Here is a 6,000-nt window from a genome sequence, read left to right as displayed (position 1 = left end):
GTTTTGTACATAATTTTTTTTTATAATTTTTTTAAAGAGAATTCCAAAAATGACAAACTTCTTTTTTCCTCAATATGAGGATGAACCATTTTGGAATTATTATCAGAGATTTGAGAACACTCTTCTAACTAAGTATAGACTTGAGATTTGGGAGATGTGTGAGGTGATATATGATGGTTTGAATATGCATACAAGAGAAATTGTGGAGTCTATGTTTAATGGTGAATTTCGATCCCAACACTTTGATGAAGCATGGAGTTTCTTTGGGTGGTTTTCTAGAGATACTTATGAGTGGGACCATGGAAATTCCACTTTCTCAAATTTAGAAGATGTCTCTAGCTGTGAACGCCATGTTTATTCTGAAATTCTAATTCACTTAAGAAAATATGGCATTGTTAAAGAGATGTGATTCTATGATGGACAACATTGTCGAATCAGCAAAATATCAATTGAAACATTGGGTCAAATTATCAATAATCAAAATCACTCTTGTATGACATAACTAATGAAGATGATGATGGGATATGGATGAGAATCCCATAGTAGAGGAATCATTTGTTGAGAAAGCTTTACATATAAAGTCTAATGATGTTGAAAAAGTAGTTGATGAGACTTTCGTTTCTACTCATTCTCTTCATATTCCTTTGTCAAAGAAAATCGACTTAGTTCTCCTTTCCCATCTTATTCCCTCTTCTCAAAGTTTCACCATTGGAAGAGCCTTTGACCTCTTTAAACCTTCACACGACCCAAATGAAAGTCATCAAGGACATGACCGAGCATAAAATTTGCAAGGATCATCAAAGGGAGAACTCATTGTTTTCTTCTTTTTATGTGAATTTTAATGTGTGTTCTTCATACTTTCCAGGATTCTCTTGAAAATTTCATTATTTCCGGCACTCATTACTCGGTAAGCATATAGATGCATTGAAATTTGTGCATGCTCTTTATCTATATAATACCTATTTGATCCATTGTGAAATGTATGCTAATGCTTATGACAAACTATTGAGATCTTTGTCAAATTATTTAGTGGTAAGGTCTAGCTAATTATCCTAAAAGAGCTCTTTTTGGCAGGTATGTTGAGACCTTTTTCCAGTTGGAGGTGAAAGCTCGTTTCAATATCTTTCCAACGACTGGTCATAAGCTTGATTTCGATATAAAACGAAGAAGTTATGCTCGTTATAAGTTGAACTGTCCAAGTTTGAGGCAGACGAGTTAGGTGCGCCCGCACCTCATGATGGTGCCCCCGCACCTGTCGTTTCCGGAAAATGAAGCTCGTGGCTTCATTAAACGACGTTTTTTGTTTTAGAAAAAAACTTACGTTTTATTCTAGTTTTTACACAACATTCTAGGGTTTTGTATTAGAGAGAAAAGACTTTAGTTTCTATTGAGAATTGAGATTAGTGATCATCGTTTGTGATTCCATTGACATTCAAGGTACTTTTTATTCAATTTAATTCAAAGTTTTAGTTTTTATTTCATTCTTTCCGTCTTTGTTCTTGCTTTTGATTATTCTAGATCTTTATTCTCTTATAGTTCCATAATTGCGATTTACATTAGTTTAATCATATCTTAATCATGTTTAACATTAGATTAGTCATAGATTTCACGTTTAATTGCTTAAACTCCATGATTAGTGAGTAGTTTCATATCTAGGGTTAGGGTGAAAGTATGAATTAGGGTTTTAAATGTGTTGTTGATGTGATTGTGATGTATGGAGAAGTTTATGCATTGATCTTGGTGTTTTGAACCTTAGGATAGATATTGATCACATTTATACTTTGGTATTTTGATTTCAAATGTTCTTAAATCGAATTTTGAACTCTTTTATCATCCCCAAGAATCAACTTAATTTCTATGCCAAGATATTGGATAGAAATTAAGGGGATCCTTCATTAGGGGTTTTCCAAACTTATTGAATCTCTTAATCAATTAACTAAAGACCATTCGAGAGAGGATTTAGTTGATTGATTAAGTGATTACTCTTGAGGACCATTCGAGAGAGCACTCGAGTATTTAGAGGAAAACTAAACCTTGCATAATCATCTTTGTTGCTTCACGAGCGCATTAACAATCATTATCCGTTCTTATTCATACTAGTAACCTTAACTCTAGTGTCTTTTATCTGATATTTAAACTCGTGATATTTGCTTGTTCTTGTTATTAGTTAGTCTTAATTGATGCCAAAACTCTTTCAAACCCCTAAATACCTTTCAATTAGGTAGTCTAGACTTGATAGACTTTAACCAATCCCTGTTTCCCTGTGGATCGACCCTTGACTTGCCCTTACTATTCTCTTAGTAATTGCTTGTTAGGACTATAAATATTGTTTGAAAAGCGGTTCTTAGTGCCTTAACGACACACTAAAATCCCTCCTCCCCTTACCCCCGTCGAAACCCCTAGCTTTTCCCTCACCTCCTAGGTGTTGTTTCCCTTTCCTCGTGTCTGCTGCAACGATTAGATCTCATTGTCGGTGCGGTTGGTGCTATTTCTCTCCCCTACATGCGTCTTCTCACTCCTCTTTGTGGTTTTTGGTGTTGTGTACGGTGTTGCTCGCCGCCACTGCCTAGCCTTGCAGGTCTTCAACACCATCATCATTGCTCATATAGAGGGGATGGGGTTACGACGGGGGTTAGGGGAGGGGAGGTTCGACAGAGGTTAGGGGGAGGGGGTTTGAAGAGGGTTTGGGGAGGAGGGAATTCGACGGGGTTGTGGTAGGGGGGTGCTGGGGGTAAGGAGGGGGGCTGGGGTGTGGTAGTGGGTGGTGAGGGTGGCGGGTTGAGTAGAGGAGAGAGATGAGCAGAGGAGAGTGGTTAGAGTTTTGGTTTACCAGTTCATCTGGTCATAATAGGTCAATAGAGTATTTTTGGTGGACCTCCCCAATAGTTGGGGGTATTTAAAAATGAACCATAGTTGGGAATATTAAAGCGGACGAGCCAAAGTTGGGAGTATTCTGATTCATTTTCCCTATATTATTAGATATCGCCTATTGGATTATTACATATTTGCATTATTACATTGTACATGCACATTAAATATTTAAAGTTATTAAATTTAATCATTAAAGTATAATAATCAATCACCAAATCATCACATGAATACATGATTAAGACTTGCAGTTGGTACTACTAGTTTGGAGTTTGGACATTAGATAAACGACACTTAATACTTAGGTTCTTCACTTCTTTGTGACAACTAACATGTAACAACCTTAAGTCCATACCGATTATTGATTAGAGTCAATAGACTTAGACATTTAGTTAGCTAGTGACTTACTCTCACTGAGTCACGACAGATCTATTGCAACAACTCATTGTTAAAAGTCTATCTTTCGCAACAAAAAATATTGTTGCAAAAGTCTTTGGCTACAGCTGTACTAGCAACAACCTTGCAACGACAAATGTCGTTGCCAAACACAGTTTTAGCAACGACTTTGGATGTATTACAATGACTTTTATCGTTGCAATAAATGACTTTTCTTGTAGTGATGAATTAGGGTTTAGGGAGAGAAGAGTGTGCTGTCATTTTGTGAAAATGCATTATGTGATATTGTGTTGTAAGTGGACTAAGAATTGGATGGTTAGAGACAGCCTAACCCACCATTTTTCAAAAATAAAAACGAATATGTGGATCTGGGTCCGGGTCTTGAGTTAGATCCGGACCTGGATCAACAATCTGTCGACGGGACTCGGATCTACCCAAATCCAGATCCGAAAAAGAGGGATTGGGGTCGGGTCCATGATCCATTACCATTTCTACTTATGACTTATTAATTGTTTAGTTTAGTTAGTTAAGTAAAAGTACTTGCAGTATTTGGATATAAAAAGTTGTTATTTTGAGGTTGGTTATAAATATTGTCAAATTTTCCTAAAAGAAATGCATTGAAAGTAAAAATAAACGGAACATGTGGTACCTTAAAATTGGTACCTTGCATACAATTTATGAGGAAAAGAGAACATTTAGGCTTTGTTTTGCAATACTAACTGAAATGTAAGTGAAACTGATAAGGTAGCTGAAACTAATAAGGTATAACTGAAACCGATAAGGTGCTGAAACTGATAATGTAACTGAGATGTTTTACTGTTTGGCAGAACTAGTTGCATAAGTTTATTAATTATTTAAAATTTTGTAATTTTTTATTATATATATTTCGACGCTAATTTTTTTCAATGTATTTAAACAATAAAATAACAATATAAATATTTGAAATTATAGCTTACTTGAACAAATATATTTCACTACTTCTCCATAAGTAATTATATGAAACAAATTTCTCTAAATTTATATTGTCGTATTATGCGTAGAAACCGTCATAATAAAAAAAAATACTTGTAAAATATAATAACAAATCATTTTTGCTGCATATTTGATTAGGAATACGGTCACGAACCAAACCTTTAATATACGTACAATACTTTTAAAAAAAAACTGATCACTTTAATGCCTTAAAATCTTCATCACTAGCTAGTTGGAATATGTTTTAAACCTGTTGGCTCCTTCTCTAATCACTAGTTGGAAGTGAATGTCAAAACCTCGAAGGTGGGGTTGGTGGCGCTAATTACATACCCTTGCAGCTTGCGTCAGCAATGTTCATTGCTCTCAGAATTATGTGTGTTGGCTTGAAAATAAACTAAAGATATATATATATACATGTAAAGTATAGAATTTCAGTAGCTGAAATTCAGATGCTACTTTGAGTAGCGTTCCAATTTTAGTTAGTTTTAGGGATTGAAATTGTATTTCAGTTGCATTCCAAACAAGTCTAATTATTTGAGCTAGCTTAAAATTCTAGCACTTATTCATTTAAGTCACCTTAAATAACTTACCAAACAATGACCCTTGTTTTCCCTCCAATTTCTTGCGTTCTTTTTGGCTTTATGTGTATATCATTTTTTTAAAAAAAATTTAGCTTCCCCCTTCACTTCTTCATCTTCTTTACTCCACACGACCTTGAATCCAGCTGTAAATTACTTGCTTTCCTTATCTCTGTTATCATCTTCACCGATAATCACACCCCACTCCCTTTACCGTGTTAAGTTACTTCGTCGATTTTAGACCATAGTTTGTTTTGGACACATAAAAAAGGAGAGAACAAAGCTTTACAATTAAAGATGATATATATTACGAACATATTCAATATTTGTCGCCCATACAAAGGGAAAAGATTTGAAGAGAACGCGAAGAACAACGAGAAGGTGAGTGCTTTAAATATGGATTTTATGATTGAAAACATAATTGCTCTTCCTTAATTAGACACATAATTGTATCTCCTCATTTAAAGGACTAATAGTGAAACATATTGCGGTCTTTTGAGCTCATAAATAATGATCCAGAATCGTATTTTAAATTTCATTTAATTATTCATAATAATTAATTGTATTTTGAACACATAAATAATATTTTCAACCCAATTCTTTGAAAAAACCCAATTAAAACATAATTAATTATTATGAATAACTAATTGGCTTTTAAAAGTGAGTATGGAATCAATAAATAAACTAGGTTTTAAAACGATTTTTGGCCTTAGCTTGTTGGATTGCTCTTCCTTTTAAAAGTGAGTATGGAATCAATAAATAAACTAGGGAGAACGATTATGTGTCAACAACCTTAAATATCTTTCATTACATATTAGTAAAAACTATAATGCTTGAATATTAATAGGATACTCATTGAACCAAGACTCCAAATGAGTATTTTTTTTTCCTATACATTCAGAGTAATTTAGAATATACACTCTAATTGTGAATAGTGTTTTTTTAAAAGGTAAGGAGAATTTCCTTGTAAGGAAGGGGGAAAATTGAGGATCCTTCTTGCAAGGGGTGAAAATTGAACTCCTGTCACTGGGGTGGAAGGAGAGTCTTACAACCACCAGGCCAACTTTGATCCTTCTCTAATTGTGAATAGTGCAAGGTTTCAAGGAAGCAAACTAAAGAAAAAAAAAACAGAGGAAGCATAAATTTGCTGAAAATAACATAAAAGTGAGTAATATTGATATCATTT

This window comes from Beta vulgaris, chromosome 3 (genome assembly GCF_026745355.1).
Source record: "Beta vulgaris subsp. vulgaris cultivar EL10 chromosome 3, EL10.2, whole genome shotgun sequence".
NCBI lineage: Eukaryota > Viridiplantae > Streptophyta > Magnoliopsida > Caryophyllales > Amaranthaceae > Beta > Beta vulgaris.
Note: the sequence above shows the minus strand (reverse complement) of the source record.